The sequence below is a fragment of the Gambusia affinis genome, linkage group LG09 (genome assembly GCF_019740435.1).
Source record: "Gambusia affinis linkage group LG09, SWU_Gaff_1.0, whole genome shotgun sequence".
In the NCBI taxonomy this organism is placed as follows: domain Eukaryota; kingdom Metazoa; phylum Chordata; class Actinopteri; order Cyprinodontiformes; family Poeciliidae; genus Gambusia; species Gambusia affinis.
In genome coordinates this window covers 29,147,890-29,165,469 of record NC_057876.1, presented here as the reverse complement: position 1 = coordinate 29,165,469, position 17,580 = coordinate 29,147,890, and the positions used below count along the sequence as shown (strand labels likewise).

At 41.0% G+C, this 17,580-nt stretch overlaps 2 long non-coding RNA genes across 3 annotated transcripts; one reads left to right on the top strand and one right to left on the bottom strand.

Moving 5' to 3' along the window:
* Positions 1–216: 216 nt before the first annotated feature.
* LOC122837324 lies at positions 217–6,796 on the bottom strand. The gene is made up of 5 exons (XR_006371753.1): positions 6,770–6,796; positions 5,796–6,018; positions 5,465–5,663; positions 2,020–2,144; positions 217–681 (listed from the first exon to the last, which is right to left on the bottom strand). It is a non-coding gene; the product is annotated as an uncharacterized LOC122837324 (long non-coding RNA).
* Positions 6,797–15,350: 8,554 nt separating this feature from the next.
* Positions 15,351–17,101, top strand: LOC122837323. Of its 2 annotated transcripts, XR_006371752.1 has the most exons (3): positions 15,351–15,406; positions 15,860–16,338; positions 16,621–17,101. It is a non-coding gene; the product is annotated as an uncharacterized LOC122837323 (long non-coding RNA). The 2 variants fall into 2 exon arrangements; XR_006371751.1 differs by lacking the exon at positions 15,351–15,406 and having other exon boundaries at positions 15,742–16,338.
* Positions 17,102–17,580: the final 479 nt, after the last annotated feature.

The following is a 17,580-nucleotide window of genomic DNA, read 5'->3' as shown; positions in this document are numbered from 1 at the left end:
GAGGAATGTTCTTGTAAAGTTATACTTTTATATCAAGTTCACAAATATTTAAACATTTTATATTTTAACGTAGCAGCAGAACGTTTAAAGGATTCAGTTTATTTCTAAGAATCTGAAACCTGATGAGTTTTGCTCTCATAAAAAACTGGTGAAATTAAATCCTTATTCTACTGATATTATGAATTTATAAATTAAATAATATAAATGGGCCTTTGTTTTAATTTGTCCTTCGGTTTTACTGCATAACTCGGTTCAGTCCCGTCATCAGAAAACATTGAAATAATGGATATAATAGTTATATCCTGACTGTGAAACTGGATCCAAAGCTGCTGGTTTCCATTTAAATCATTAATTAATGGCCCCAGTTTTCCAGAATTGTAATTAAAATGTATTTTTCAACCCTGCTCCACCTTTAATGTCTTTCTTGTTGGTTTCTGCCAGTCGCTGCGGTGTGACTGAGGTGTGGGAGTGACGGGTCCTCAAACCTGAAAGATCCTGTTGGAAACCAGATCACACTGGTTTTCTACCAGCGATTATTAAACCGCAGCTGTTTGACGTCACTTTCCCGCCTGACTCTTTGTTCCGCGTGGCTGGAAAACTTTCCTCAAACTACTGGTGTGCTGGTTTAGTGTGAGCATGCCGTACTGGTTGGACTGGGAGCCTCTGCTGCCACTGACTGCACTGCAAAAACACAAAACCTCAACTTCCACTTTTATTCTAAATATCTTAAAAACTTATCTTGTCTATTGAAATGAGACAAAACTTACTCAAAGTAACAAAGTTGGCTCTAAGCCAGTCATTTTTACAGATTTAAAAGCAGTAGAGTGTTTAACTGCCAGAGATTCGAAATAAATTCAACATCTGTGTCTCGTTTAAAGAAAACTTTAATTTTAGTGAGATTTATATTTCATTAAAACCAAAATAGTTTCTCTTTTAAATAAGAATGTTGAAACAGTAAAACAGCAACAACTTTTAGGATTTTTAGATGTTTGTTTAGAAGAAATAGGAGGATAAATAGATCCATGATGAGACCCGAAATGCTTTCCAGCTTTTTCCTGTTAAAGTGGAAAATCATCTGCCAGTGGAAAGAGTATTTCTTCTAATTAATGACTTTAAACAAACTCCTCTATCTTGTTGAAAACGTTCAGTTTATTGTATTTTAGGTGTACTGAGATATTTTCCCTGGAAACTAGACACAAACACTTTGTGGATTTTGTGTTTTGCAGTGTTGACCCGGTTTATAAAAAGCTGCGTGACGATGGATCACTGGAAGAAAATATATCGGAGTTTTCTTTTAACCAAAAGCCATCAACAAATTCAGCAACATTTTCAATTTAAAAACCAGTTTTACTGCTAAATTATTGAATAATTAGACAAATTAGCTCAACAACAAAGATATTTATAGTTTTTAATCTTCAGTTTGGAGTAAATTCAACTTTCTAACAATTTCTTCAGAAATCTGGACTGTGGATGCTCACGTTAGCATTAGCTGCTACATGTTTAGCATTAGCTGCTACATGTTTAGCATTAAGATGCTACATGTTTAGTATTAAGATGCTATTTTTGGCTTGAATAGCTTTGCTGTGCTAACTCCTTTTAGCACAGCAACAGTATTTTCCAGCGTCCAATCAGATCAGAGCAGCAGCTTCGTTGTTCATTGTTGTTAGCGGATGTAGCTTGTGCGTCAGATTTACAGGAGCTCCAGAAACGAGTGAATACAAATGGTTCCTGTTGGAACTTTTGCAGTTAATTGCATTAAAATGTATTTAATTAATTAATCAAAATGAACAACTTAAAGTCCCTGCACTAGTCACTGTGGTTTCTGAGAAGTGTCAAAAATTTACCTCAAACGTGATTCACAGACGACAAACATCTTAAAGAAAAGACAAAGTCCCCTCTGTGTGTAACATTAAATGAGAATTACTGTTTAAATGGGAACATCTACATCTAACAAACTAAATCTAACAAGACAAAACTTTCATCTTTTTCCTGAAAAACGTTCAAAAGACGCGAGTCCACCTGTTCCTGGTGAGACGAATCAGGGCGGAGGAGTCATGGCGGCCAAAGTAACTGGGAGGACCGGTGGCAGATGACACCGGCTAATTGGAAAACTAATGAGGTCCAGAAGTCCAGGCTGGACTCAGCTGTCAAACAGACACAGAGAGAGTAATGAGGTCCAGAACGAAGAGCGCAGAGTGAGGTCAGCCTTACAAAGAGCAGATGCTCAAAATGACAAACACAAGAGCAGAGAAGTCAAAGAACGACTTCCACCGTTTCTTCTTCTTCCCGGGGAGACGGCAGGACAAACGGTCCAGTAGTTTCATAGAGTTTCTACTGCAAATATCTTAGTGGAAACAACAAAACTAGCCTGAAATTAACTCTCAAGGTCATTTTAAGTCAAAAACTCTTGAATATAGATAAAAAATGTGCAAGTTTCACAGGCTGATTTTAGTCTCTTAACAGGATATTTCTCCAGTTTTAAGTGAAAGTAAAGCTGCCAAAGTAACTGGAACTGAAGAAGTGTTGACTGAAAACAAGCTGATTTATCTGGCTGACAAGTTACTTCTGTCTCAGTTCAAGTTGACTAAAATATTTGCAGTAGAACCTGGACAAAAATAGTTTTTGCAGTGAAAAGTGCAGCATTCATTCAGCCTTGTTGGGTCGATTTTTCCTCAGTTTCCCATTTTTAACTGCAAAACAGCAACAGCTTCCTGAAAACTGAACACACAGACCCACACACACCCGGTTCCGTTTTCTCCTACGCACGTTGGAGTTATCCAGCGGCCATTGGAGCGGCCTGCGGCTGCATCTAGGTGGAGATTAACGCTGTGCAGAAAGAGGATTACAGCAACACAAAGAGCTGCGGAGACGCTCACTGGGGCAGAAACAGAGGAAGAGGATGATGCAAGTGAAGAAGGAGCGAAAAGAATCAGAAACATGGGAAACGTAGGGAGGATTTAAACCATGAGAAGGAGGATCTGGTTTATAACGGAATGACGCTTCGCCCTTTTTACACTCAGTGTTTCAGAAGAATCTCTTCTTAATCCATCAACTTTAAACTTCTTTAATACATTTACAGTTTAAAATGAACATATGACTTAACAGTTTAAAATGAACATATGACTTAACATAAAGGTTTTGAATGAAAATGAGTAGATTGAAGAAAAAAATATTACATAGTAATCTCTCAAAAGTCAATTTACTATAAAAATAAGCAACCAACCTCAATCAAACCGATAAAGAAAATGTCATTATTTTTTAAGAAGTAAAAATGAATCTAATCATTTAGTTACTGAGTTTATTTTTTTAAAATCTCTGATCCTCTCAAATTATAAATGCTTTTAATAAATATTTATTTGCCAATGTGCTGGTGATAAACCGATATCCATTTTAAACATGACTAGCAGAATTTATCAGTCTAAAATGTGAAAGTTTTGGTTGGATTTCTGTAAATTTTAATGTTTTTATTGTAATAGAAGAAAATCTGCAAAAGTCTGACATTTTACTGCATCACTTTGATAAATTTGTGTATTTTGCTGCTTTGTAATATTGATCTTTTTTTGATCTGCAGACAGAAAAGCATCACTGACCTTTTTTATTGAACCTGAGTTGATCAATAAGAAAAGCTTTTCTTGTCACTTTCTGCAGCAAACAGCTGCTAAAGTGTTTCTGCAGATTTCCACAGAGACCCGGCGGAGCAGCAACACCTTGTAAACAGGTGATGGCTTGTTTGCTGCATCAACAATACTGGGTTTTTTTTTTGATCTGGCATTTGGACAAGAGCTCCTGAGGCTTTTCTCAGAACTAACCACCAGATTCCTCTGGTTGGTCTTTTTCCACTTGTTAACTCGTGTGATAAGTTTCTGAAATATATTTGAACAAATATGAGTAAAGTGAAGGAAAATGAATTTTGTTTTCAGCACTCGGTTCTGCAGCTGTCGCTCATTGTCAGGAACAAAAGAAAGCAGTTCAAAGCCTTTCAAACTGTGTGCTGCCCAGGTTCAGACGGAGAGCAAAACAAACCCAAAGTCCATGCAGAATAACCCACAAAGCGTGGGAATCCCCTCCAGGAAAACCTCTTTGATTTCACATGCTCAGCTGCTTTTATCTTTAAGGTTTTAACTAGGCCACTCTCAGGGATTAATCACCTGCTGGTTTAATGCCTCCCCGTCTGCAGATAGTTTACATTTCTTATCTAAAATCAAGAAAATAAATAACCATTACCATATTCTTCATAAAACAGTCATAAAAACAGTGTCTTCAGTCAGAGGCTTCTTTAAATTTGTTGTAATACAGACTGCTGCAGGAGCTGGGATCAATAAAGTATATAGTAAATTGATTAGTTGAAATGGATCAGGAATCCTGCAGCACAAAAACATCTAAAACATGCATGGAGGCCCGCCGATGATCAGAACTGAAAAAATGTGCATCTTGAATGTCTGACAAACTAAATATGTTAGTTTTTCTCATCAGTTTTGTTCGTTTGCAGCTTTTTCTGTAACTGAATCGACCGTCTTTAGCTTTTAGACAGGGAACGCCTCCATTTCTCTACAGAAACATTGAGTTGTGAGTTCAGTAGTTTGATGCCATCCTGTCAGTTTGCTGAACATGGTTGGCTTTAAGCATCTGATGGGGGCAGAGAAAGCGTTCGGGTGGGGACGGGTTCATACAGCATCCTGGCACGGAGGTGCTGCCAAGACAGCTTGACTGGTGAGAACAGATGGCGGAGTGCTGAGCGTGAACATCATGTCTGCAACAAACCAGAAGAAAAATCTCTGTTCTGATGCAGACCGGGGCGGAGGTTCACCTTCTGAACATCCAGACAGATACAACGGATGGTTCAGGTCAGGGCAACTACATCACCAACACTATTGCTGCAACTTTTTAAAATTTAAATTGCAAAACTGTATTAAAGAAATAAATGAATGGACATCATATAATTGCATGCAAATCAAATTATGCTGATGACAAAAATAACCCCCCACAGCTTACTGTGGGAGTAGATCAAAGTAGTTCAAAAGTTCTTATTTTTAATCAAAAACAAAAAAAATTAGACATTTAAACAAAAATGTCTAATTTGTTAATCATATGAATGATTAAAAATTAATTCAATAGTCTATTGGCAAAACCCGGAATTAAACCCAAGCATCATAGGCGCTTCACCAACAACACAACAAGCATTTGCATTTCGAAATATGTCAAAAACACCCGGAAGATCAATAAATATGTCAACAGCAGTTAAACCGAATTATTAAGAACCCTTAAGAGGTCAATAAAAATAATCAATAGTCCTATTTCAGTATTTTAAATAGTTTAATACACAAACTTAGCAAAAACAATTACATCCCACTTTGGCATTCCGTCCCGTAAAACAGAAATAACGGGACCTAAAAATAGATTTTAACGGTAAAATTAACAACCCGCAGCAAAAGCATCCAAACAATCTGAATGTCAAGCAACTCACCGTTAAAGTTGGAATCTCCATATGAAGTTTTCATCAAGTTTTGGGACGTAAACGGCAGACAACTTCAGCTCCACTCCAGTCAGTCACAGACAGTCTTTTCATAACAGCGCCCCCAGTGGCTGGATGAATGAACTGGTTACAGGCTTAGCGAAGTTGTTAAATGCCCGCAGTTAGTTCTTCTTTGCTTTTTCTGAAGACACTGTTATTGAAGGAAGTATTCTTGGACTTACACAACTGATCTCACAGAGTTTTCAGCACTTCAACACGGACTGAGAGAATTTATTTATAAATAAAAACAGTTTAATGGATGTGGAGAGTAAAAAGTGATTACCTGTTGAGAAAAATTGCACAAGTGTTAGCAGCTTGATTTGCTTTGCCTCAGTCCGTCTCTGCACTGTTCCACCTCTCTGTGGACGTAAGTTTTCTCTCTTCTTTTTGTTGTTTCTCCTTCACACCCAGCGAGCCGTTCTGCAGTCTGACCTCCTATTTTGGGCCAAACTGATTGCCTCATGTGGAGCCAAAGCCCCGGGGCTCCGCTGGGGTCGCTGTACTTTCTGCAATATCACAGGCAGAATTATGCAGCGACCTTGAGCAGACTGGTTTGTTACTGAACTAAATAATTTAGACATAATTTCAAGTTAAACGTGAATGTTTTGCTTGGATTAATCTGGAAACAATGTACAGAGTTAAAGGCAGAAGTATTTCCCTCCTAAAACAATGAATCCTTACTTAACATATTTTTTCTTTTACTGGTTCCACATAATTTTGTTAATTGAAAGCAAAAACATAAATCTGACTTTATGAAACTAAAGATAAACTAAGATCAAATTAATGAGTTAATACAACTACAAATTAGATTGACAGAGAAGTTTGTTAATTAAACTATTTCATGTTAGACTGAGATTCAGTGAATTTATTTTTTGCATTTTTTCACTCAACATGAACAAATTATGTTAAAATTTGCTTTCTATCAACTAAGTTTTTAAATTCAACTTTTTTTAATTCAACAATTTTTTTTCTAGATAAGTTAACTCAAGCCCTGCGACAGACTGGCGACCTGTCCAGGTGACCCCGCCGCTCGCCCAGAACGTAGCTGGAGAGACAGCAGCTCCTCCAGACCCCACTGGGGGCAAGAGTGTTAGAAAACGGATGGACGGATGGAAGTTTGTCTCTAGAATTTACATTTTGTTGAGAATAAATGACTGAATCTCAAAATGACCTTAAACAATTTAAATAATACATAATGTCAAAAACAAAACGGGTTAAATTTAAGCCTTCCTCTTTTGTTTTTATTGTTATTTTAACCTTTTCAGTGCAAACATCCTTTCAGAGATGATTTATTGGATCTTTCTCTCTGCGTGCTGCAGCCTGAACAAGGAGCTGAAGGAAACATCCAGATTGTTTTCTTTGGAGTTTAAACTCATGTCGGCTCATGTTTGACTCCAGTTTGAACCTTTTCACCTGCAGGAACGATTTTCTGCACATAAACAAAACACCAACAGGCGTGACGTCACAAGCCTCGCGCTGTTTGTTTGAGTGCCATCTGCCCCTGCTGAGAAACTCACTTCACACACTCCCTGTCATGCTCTGCCATCTCTGCACACACACACGCACCCACACGCACCCACGCGCGCACACACACACACACACACCCACACACGCGCACACACGCACACACACACACACACACACACACTCCCTCTCAAATCACTTCCAGCCTCATTAGTTGTTTCCAAGTTGACAGACTTCCAGCCTCTCCTCAAGGCTCACCGCGTTTTGCTAGCACGCCATGTTTGTTTCTCTCTTCCCTCTTTATCGCGGAGTGAAGTTGTTACGACATTTGAAAACAAATTAAAGTATTTTAAAATTAGTTCAGCAGAAAACAGGGAGCAACAGCAGCCAGTCCAGCAGTGAGGTTTTCCCGCCGTTGGTCGAGTCAGAAGAGAGAAGCTGAAACCACAAGGCTTCTATAGAGCTAAATTGGTGCCACAAACTTTATTCAGAAGAAAAAAATAAATAAACCAAAAACTTAAAACAAAATAAGTTTTTTTCCAAGTTCGTCATTGGAAAAGAAATCTAATTTATTTTTGTGAGTCTCTAAATCTGCTGTTTTTTTCTATGCAAGTTTATTGAATTTATTGTTTTTATTTGAATTCATGCAACTCAACTTGTGAAATCTGATACTTTGTTAATGTTGTTGCCTTATTTTGTTTGTGAACTGATGTCATAAATAAAGGAGGACATAAAGCTGGATACAGATTGCTAGAAAAAGAAATGAATCAAACTAAACATTTGAATATTTTGAATTTAATTATTAATCTTCTGCTGAAAGCTACACATCTCCACTTTGTCCAGCAGAGGGAGTCATGCCTCTCCTCTCAGTTTAATCAATCTTGTGCAAAATTCTCCATTTTGAAATCTTTTCCTTCTTCTGCCACATCCAACATGTCTGCTCTTTTTAACTCTGTTTCTGTGACACCAGGAGGAATAAAATGGGTACAGCTTCTTGACTTTCTGTTTTTGGGCTTTGATCTGTGGCTTTTTTCCATCTTTAATAAAACCAATTGTCGACAGAGAACAGCAGCTGTTTAAATTAAAATGCTGAAAGTTTATAGACAACTTTATTCCTCCTGAGCTGAACGTTTTTCTAAAAATCCAAGTGAAATCAGGTGTTTTGCTGCTAATTTAAACTGGATGTTTCAGACTGAAACTGGAAGAAAAGTCTCGATTCTTCTGAATGTTTAACTGAATGACTGGTCTTTCCTTGAATCTGTCAGTTTCAATGAACAGTTCACTAAAACTGTCCGTTCTGTTCTAGTGAACTGAACTGCCATGAAGTTAACAAACAGCAGCTGAAGGTCAACAGGATCCGACAACGTCTGACTAAAACTGAGGAGCATTTAAACTGGATGCAGCGCAGAGGAGGAAATGAGCAGAAACTGAGGTTAAAGTGACACTAATGATCAAAAACAGAAATAAATGAAACACAAACCGGAACAGAAGAATCAAAATAAGCAAAGGAAAATCAAACTGCAACATTTTTATGATATAAAGGTTAATGGTTGATTCTCTGCAGGACAGAATAATTTACAGAAATCAAAAGGTTACGGAGAGGATAGAGGAGAAACAGCAGCGAGGGAACGGAGAGACAAGGGGAACGGAGAGAGAAGGGGAACGGAGAGAGAAAGGGAACGGAGAGAGAAGGGGAACGGAGAGAGAAGGGGAACGGAGAGAGAAGGGGAACGGAGAGAGAAGGGGAACGGAGAGAGAACGGGAACGGAGAGAGAAGGGGAACGGAGAGAGAGCGGAGAGGGAAGAGCGAGAGAAGGGAACGGAGAGAGAAGGGAACGGAGAGAGAAGGGGAACGAGAGAGAAGGGGAGCGGAGAGAGAAGGGAACGGAGAGAGAGAAGGGAAGCGGAGAGAGAACGGGAACGGAGAGAGAAGGGGAACGGAGAGAGAAGGGAACGAGAGAGAAAGGGAACGGAGAGAGGGAACGGAGAGAGAGACGGGAGCGGAGAGAGAACAGGAACGGAGAGAGAAAGGAAAGGGAACGGAGAGAGAAAGGGAACGGAGAGAGAACGGGAACGGAGAGAGAACGGGAACGGAGAGAGAAGGGGAACGGAGAGAGAAGGGGAACGGAGAGAGAAGGGGAACGGAGAGAAAGGGAACGGAGAGAGAAAGGGAACGGAGAGAGAACAGGAACGGAGAGAGAAAGGAAAGGGAACGGAGAGAGAAAGGGAACGGAGAGAGAACGGGAACGGAGAGAGAAGGGGAACGGAGAGAGAAGGGGAACGGAGAGAGAAAGGGAACGGAGAGAGAACGGGAACGGAGAGAGAACGGGAACGGAGAGAGAAGGGGAACGGAGAGAGAAGGGGAACGGAGAGAGAAGGGGAACGGAGAGAGAACGGGAACGGAGAGAGAAGGGGAACGGAGAGAGAAGGGGAACGGAGAGAGAAGGGGAACGGAGAGAGAAAGGGAACGGAGAGAGAAAGGGAACGGAGAGAGAACGGGAACGGAGAGAGAAGGGGAACGGAGAGAGAAAGGGAACGGAGAGAGAACGGGAACGGAGAGAGAAGGGGAACGGAGAGAGAAGGGGAACGGAGAGAGAAAGGGAACGGAGAGAGAACAGGAACGGAGAGAGAAAGGAAAGGGAACGGAGAGAGAAAGGGAACGGAGAGAGAACGGGAACGGAGAGAGAACGGGAACGGAGAGAGAAAGGGAACGGAGAGAGAAGGGGAACGGAGAGAGAAAGGGAACGGAGAGAGAAAGGGAACGGAGAGAGAACAGGAACGGAGAGAGAAAAGAAAGGGAACGGAGAGAGAAAGGGAACGGAGAGAGAACGGGAACGGAGAGAGAAGGGGAACGGAGAGAGAAGGGGAACGGAGAGAGAAGGGGAACGGAGAGAGAAGGGGAACGGAGAGAGAAGGGGAACGGATTTCCTCAGAGAACATGGATGTTTGTAAAGATTAGTAAAGATTTACCTGTAGGAATAACTTTATATCCAGTTAATATGAAAGTGTTTAAAGCTTCATTAATCACACAGTGAAGTCGGGTTGAATGTAGCAGAAACTTTAAAAAGTCCAGCTGGATCTCCTCTGAAAGCTGCTGCACGACTTTCCTTGGGTTGAATTTAAAAAAATAATGTTTCTTTATGTTCATGTCCAGCAAATGAAACTAACAAAATACACAATAGCTGAAAAACCCCATAAATTTATCCTTTTCATTAATTCAATATTAATTTGTAAAGAAACCAAACGATCAGAGAAAAGAAAGCGGCTTGGCTCTGATCAGAAACCTGCTGCTGGATGTCGGCCATTATCAGCTGTTATCAGCTGGAAGAACAGAACCAGACACTAAACGCTGTTTCTGGTTCTACTGTGTTGCCATGTTGCTGCGTTGCCATGTTTCAGTGTTGCCATGTTTCTGCGTTGCCATGTTGCCATGTTTCTGTGTTACCATGTTGCTGCGTTGCCATGTTTCTGCGTTGCCATGTTGCTGCGTTGCCATGTTGCTGCATTGCAATGTTGCTGCATTGCCATGTTTCTGCATTGCCATGTTTCTGCGTTGCCATGTTGCCATGTTTCTGTGTTACCATGTTGCTGCGTTGCCATGTTTCTGCGTTGCCATGTTGCTGCGTTGCCATGTTGCTGCATTGCAATGTTGCTGCGTTGCCATGTTTCTGCGTTGCCATGTTGCTGCGTTGCCATGTTGCTGCATTGCAATGTTGCTGCATTGCCATGTTTCTGCGTTGCCATGTTTCTGCGTTGCCATGTTGCTGCGTTGCCATGTTTCTGTGTTGCCATGTTTCTGTGTTGCCATGTTGCTGCGTTGCCATGTTGCTGCGTTGCCATGTTTCTGTGTTGCCATGTTGCTGCGTTGCCATGTTTCTGCGTTGCCATGTTTCTGCGTTGCCATGTTGCCATGTTTCTGCGTTGCCATGTTTCTGCGTTGCCATGTTTCTGCGTTTCCATGTGTCTGCGTTGCCATGTTTCTGCGTTGCCATGTTTCTGCGTTGCCATGTTTCTGCGTTGCCATGTTTCTGCGTTGCCATGTTTCTGCGTTGCCATGTTGCTGCATTGCCATGTTGCTGCATTGCCATGTTTCTGCATTGCCATGTTTCTGCGTTGCCATGTTTCTGCGTTGCCATGTTTCTGCGTTGCCATGTTGCTATGTTGCTGTGTTGCCATGTTTCTGCGTTGCCATGTTGCTGCGTTGCCATGTTGCTGCGTTGCCATGTTTCTGCATTGCCATGTTGCTGCATTGCCATGTTTCTGCGTTGCCATGTTTCTGCGTTGCCATGTTTCTGTGTTGCCATGTTGCCGTGTTGCCATGTTGGCGCCCAGGCCTCCCTCTCCCTGCGGCTGTCGGCGCCTCCTGCCTCCAGGTTGGATGAAATGAGAAAAGGTGACGGTTTAACTGACGTTAACTGATAAAGTGTCAGTAAATGTTTGCTGATGATCAACTGAGAAACGAATGAAAACAGGAGAAATTTCATCACCTGGTTGTCGGTAGAAGCTCATTTGAACTCCGTGTTTTCAAATCTGAATTTTATAAATTTGACTTTTAATTAATAAATCACATTTTAATTAAACATGTTTTCAATTCAAACTCTGTTTTGCTCTCAAGTTGTTGAATAAAAAGACATCTGAGCTCAACAACGAAGATATTTATAGTTTTTAATCCGTTCTTCAGCCTTCAGATTGATGACAGTTTCAGTGAGGAGTCACAGATCTGATCCTCACCATGACACTTCCACCACCGTGCTTCAGAGTCTGTAAATATGTTAATCTTACTGTCCATGGTTTTATTTGTAGTAAATATTCATAATAATCCTTCCCGTCTGTTATAGTTCTTCCTTAAGAGAGGAGTTGAAATGTTGTCATTTGCATGCTAAAAGCGACAGCCAGTGTGAAACCACTTTGGATTTTGTGCTTTTAAATCGCAGCTTCCACTTTCCCTCCGTCTCTACGGTCTCTGCATAATTCTCTTTCTTTTTGTTGGAGGGTAAACCGGGGGAAGCGTTTGAGAGCCGTGTGTCTGTAATAATTATTAATTTTTGTACGTTTTTGTTGGGAGCAGAAGGCTTTGAAGTCGTCACAGTGGACTCCGTGTTTAATCTTCCTCTCTGCTGCCGTCCTTTCCTGTCACTTCTAGCTAACTGTGACAATCTGTAGATATTTGAATTTACCTGCATGGGAACGTAAATATGTTGGACGGACGCAGAGCAAATCTGTCACAGAGGACCAGAACCTGCTGCGACATGTGCAGGATTTATCAGTTATGACATGAAGGGACTTCCTCTTCTTTACCATGAATTCAGCGCTGAATTTATGGCTTTTATGAATAAATTCAGTGACGAAGGGGAAATAGAAGTCAAGTAATTAGCAGAGTTTGGGACTCGAGTCATGCGACTTTGAATCGAGACACAAATTTAATGACTTTTGACTTGATGAAATCATAAAGGACACCTCTGCTAATTAGTGAAGCTGTGTGCGTCTCCTAAATGCTTCCCCCAGTGAGTTGTGTGTGTCCCCCCCCAGTAGGTCAAAAACCTGCAAGGTGAGACAGCTAGCTGCTAATTAGCTGCCTGCCAGCTAACAAGCATCTAACTTTAACAACTTTTGTCCTGTTCTCATGGCGATCAAGGTTCACAACACACACACACACACACACACACACACACCTACACACACACACGCACACACACACACACACACACACATTTTAAAATCAGATGAAAATAATCCACAGTAGATTCAAAGGAAAGTCTGATATTTCAGTTATTAAGGGAAAGTATCTGTTAAAATGTGATTTTCTTTTTAAAACCATAAATAAACTGCAATCAGCCCATTTTGATGAAGAAAAAAAAGATACGCTGAGCAGAAACTCAGAGTTAATAAAAACTATGTAACTTTTCATCATTTCCACTCAGGGAGTCAAACTCATTTTCATTTCATTCCAAGATCAAAATGTCTTTAAAGGCCTTAATAACCAGCTGGTAAAATGTCTGCATTGGATAATTACTTCTGGGAATTAAATAATAATAAACATCTTGATATAATCTGACAAAATACAGACAAAAACTGCAGATTGATAAAATAAAAAGTTAAATGTTGTCATTGCATAATAAAACGGTTCTATTTCCAGAGTCTAGAGGGCCACATGAAAACTTCTGGTGGACTGGATTTGGCCTGCGGGCCTCGGGTTTGACACAGTTAAACCAGATGGAGCCGCTGGTTCTGTTCTGATCTAAAGCCATGAAGACCTAAAGCTCTGGCTTTGATAGTTTAAAGGTTCCCACCACAAAGTTCAAAGGTTAGCTAAGCCGCTAGCAGTTAGCCAAACAAAACTATGAAATGATGCACAAGAAATGGAATTTGGATCCATATTTCCATATTTACTTCCATATTAAAAATACTTTGGAACCAGATGTAGGACTCGTTTCCGGTGCGTTTCCATGTAGACGGCTCCCATGCATTTCTAAAAAGCCTTTTGTGTTTTCTTCCTGTTGCCATGGAAACAAGGTCAAAACACAACGAAACGGTTGCATTTTTGTGGAGCAAAAAATGGGCCAAAAATGAAAGAAATCATGAAGTCTGGAGTGATTCTGGCTGGACGGACATTAAAGTCGTTCCATAACTCAGCAGATTTAAAACGTTTTTATAACAAACAGCTTTTAGTTCAGGGATGTGATTACTCTTCTAATTGCACCAAATACTTTTCACTGTAAAAGCAGAACCAGTGAATAATGAGAGCAGAGTAACAGGAAGTGGAAAAACACTGACACTGCTTTCCTGAACGAACGGAAAGCAGACGGAGGAGAGAAGGTTTCCTGATGAACTCAACAATTCAAACAGATGAAAGACGAGCCGGATGAAAAGAATAATAAAGCAGCTCAGAGCGCGGACAGAAAACCAGGAGATGGAGGAGGAGAAGGTGATCTGTCCCTTCGTAAAGATGGAGAGAAGCTTTGAAAGACGAGTGGAGATCCTTAAATGGTTTTTATCCTGCAGATCAGACAGAAACCACAACCTGCACAACATAAGATTCTACATGTTTTAAAATGATCATTTCCAAAAGGCATTCAGAGGTCCAGAACCACCACTGCGGGTTTTTAAAGGGCCGGTACCAAACCATCCTGTTAGAAAGTTTTCCCCATCATAAACACACATGGAGTTGCTTTGATTCCTTCATGAATGCTTCACAAGTCCTTCAGTTTCCATGGCAACCATTCAGCTGAACTAAAAGCCTGGGTGGACCTAGCCCCGCCTTCCCCGTGCAGCTCCTCCCCACTCTGCTCCTTCAGACTAGCCAGCAACAATTAGCAAACACCTGGTGACGCTACTTCTCAGAGCAACGCTGGTAAAAACACTAAAGGGTTAACAGAGGAGCCATGTTGGGTTGACTTCCTGGAGGCGGGGTTTTTAAAAAAAGCAGGAGTTTCTTAAAGAGACAGAGGCCCAATTTCAAAATAACTGTAGTCAAATTTATTTTAATTTGTAGCATTTTTATAAGAACTGAAGTGAAGACAACAACTTAACTATAGTATAAAACTGGAAAACATGACACTGTCCCTTTAAAAAGTTAAACGCTCAGCTTTTTCACATCTGTTGCTTCTGATTCTTCTTTTGAGTTTTGGACAGACATTTGTAAGAAGCGTCTCTGAGGAAACCAGGACATTTCCTCCTGATTCGGTTTTAACGGAGTAAAAGAACGGCTGTCAGGAGAAACAGACGTGGCATTTCAGTTTCCGTCCAGACGGAGGAGAAACCAGACGGCAGCTCGTTTATCGAGATCCTGCAGATACAGGAAGTTCCCTGAAGATTTCCTCAATAACAATAATAATTCAAACCAAACATATAAAGAAGTCAGAAAGGAAAGGGAAATCTAAATCATTGTACATCCACAACTTAAATAGTTTTTGTGTTATTAAAAGTACAAACATTTAGTTTTCACCTGAATTTGGGTCTCTCTTTAAAATGCTTGTTGTATTAATCCAGGTTTAATAAATTAATTAAAAGCAGGACAGACGTCTCTTCAGTCTGTTTCTGACTGATAAATGTAGAAACGTTTACTACAACATTAAAGAAAAAAAGACTCATTTCAATCAGTTAGTCAGAATTTTAGTAACAATTTTGCTCTAATTGAAGAAAAAATAAAATCCTGGAAGTTTGTAAATGTGATGAAACTCTAAGTCACAACTTGTGAGTCATTTCTCCTTAAACGTCCCAAATGCAGAATATTTTACTGACGGCCTCTGCTTGTTATAATAACTTTTCTTTTCTCAGCCGGGCCTGCAGAATGAATCAACATCTTAAATGTTTTTCTTGCCGTTTCTATTTTGTTCAGGACTGAAAGGTGAAAACCAGCAGAGGAAACAAAAGGAAACTGATGCGCCACCTTTTTCCATCCAGACTCATTACTTTAATGCTGTCCTCAAGGTGAGAGGAGCTGCTACCTGTCTGATGTCCTGATTCAATAAACACAAAAGCTAATTTAATCCCAGCTATAAAAAGAAATTAAATTCTACGCCTCCAATCATCTTGTAAAGTTTGATGCAGAAATTAAAAAGCATCCTCACAGAAAAAGTACATTTAATTACATAAATTACAGCTGTCCTTCAGTATCTGCAGGGATCAGCTGCTTTGTTTCCATCACCTTCTGCTTCCAACATTTTCATAATGACTTTATTTGACCAGAGCTGCTGCGCTCGGATACAAACACTAGATGGCGCCAGCGCACCAGAGCAGCATGATTTCCGACCAGAACAAACAGAAATGTTTAGAATAATGTGAAATTCTGTTTAGCACAAATCAGCTGCAAAGCAAAGAGGGGCTGAAGACTAGAGACGAAAATGAGAAATAATCCGTTTAAATGTAACCATCATTTACCAGGAGCTGATCAAATCAACACCAACATGTCCTGCTGGTGACCGAGGGGAAGGTTAGGCCTTGGCACCAACCCAACCGCCCGCTGATCTGCAGCAGATTGAATTAGAAACTCCGTCAGTGGGAGACTCCGACACTTCCTGCGCGCCACGCTGCGCCGCTGGATTGGATCGGCCTCAAAGGAAATCATCTCCAACGTCTGCATCCACAGCAAGCCGCGTCAGGCCAACGCGCTCCGCCTGTCCGACACGCAGATGGTTCAGGTTCCCTTAAAATGAAACGCGGTGCAGCGCCGCAGGTGGCCCTTTGATTAATTGCACCTGAGGATAAGCAGCCGAGCTGGAGGCTGATGCTAACCGCAGGCGCCATATTGAGGTAAAGAGCCTAACGTCTTTATGAAGAGCTATGAGAGGAAAAAGCTAACAAGACTCCCAACATTTGGACATCACTGCTGACAGAAACCTGCCGTCTTGAATGGTCTGTAGGTGAGGGATTAGAGTCAGATTACATGAGGGAAACAAGATGTTTTAACAAATATCCCCCATTACCTTCAAATTCCGGGTCTTTACTGGGATTTCGGTGCATTTCTGCTGACAGAACCGATAAAACTGGGTCAGAGTGGTAGGCTGCCTTTCTCACACACACCTGGGCTTTTCTAACTACTGTACTTTCTGGACTATAAGTAACACTCTTTTCATAGTTTGGCTGAACCGATTTATCTTTTTTCCCTTCTTCATGACACATTTTTTAAACTTTATCATCTGCAGCTGCGAGGAAGCAAGATGAAAACAAGATGGCCACAGCTGGAGGAACGACTGAACAGCTGGGAACATAAAGAACGTTCTGCTGGTGTTCTGACAGTCTGCGTCAGATTTTCCTACTGCAGCACGTCCATCAGTCGGTGCTGGAAACAGCTGGAACATCTGCAGTGGACAGTGACGTTACGTCTCCATGCTCCGGTAGTTGCCAAGGACTTGGATATAAATGACTCTTCAGGTCTTTTTGGTGTTGCTGCTCCATGCAATGCGACCTCCTCTCTGTCACTCTGTCTTTACTGCATGCGTCTCCGCTGTGCTACGCGCCGCTGCGCACTGTGCTGCCGAATGCAGCCGTTCCTGACCATCCTCGTTTAGAACATGGAGTTTACTGAAAAGGAACTGAACACAAAGTGTCAGCAGTTCATTTCATTGACATGGACGAGGTTTCCTCACACTTAATGAGTTCTAAATAAATGTGACCTTTACTCCATGTTGTTTTGATTTTATGACAATTATACAGCTGCTTTCAAGGTAAATATTCAGACTGAAATATTCAAAGTGGTCTAGAAAAAAGCATAAAACATTTTCAAACTGAACATTCATCCATTGTAATGAATTTCTTGGCTTTAGTTTTGGTTCTTGTAAATAAATGTTAATAAATGCTACTTCCTCTGTTCAGTGAAGCTCAGTTCACGATGAAATTGGTCGCCACAACAGTAAAGGTCGAGCAGCTGTGCTTTCACTTCTAATCGTCTGTTTCCAGCTGCTGATTCAGCAAACAGGTCAGGATTCGCTGGTTCGTCTCAAGCTGCTAACTGAGGGGCCAAACTGAGCAATTATCCTCTCTATGCATGGATCCTCGTTACATGCTTCCAGGTTCTCAGGCGTTTACCCAGAGACACACACACACACACACGCCTACACACACACACACACACACACACACACACCTACACACGTTTGCTGTGT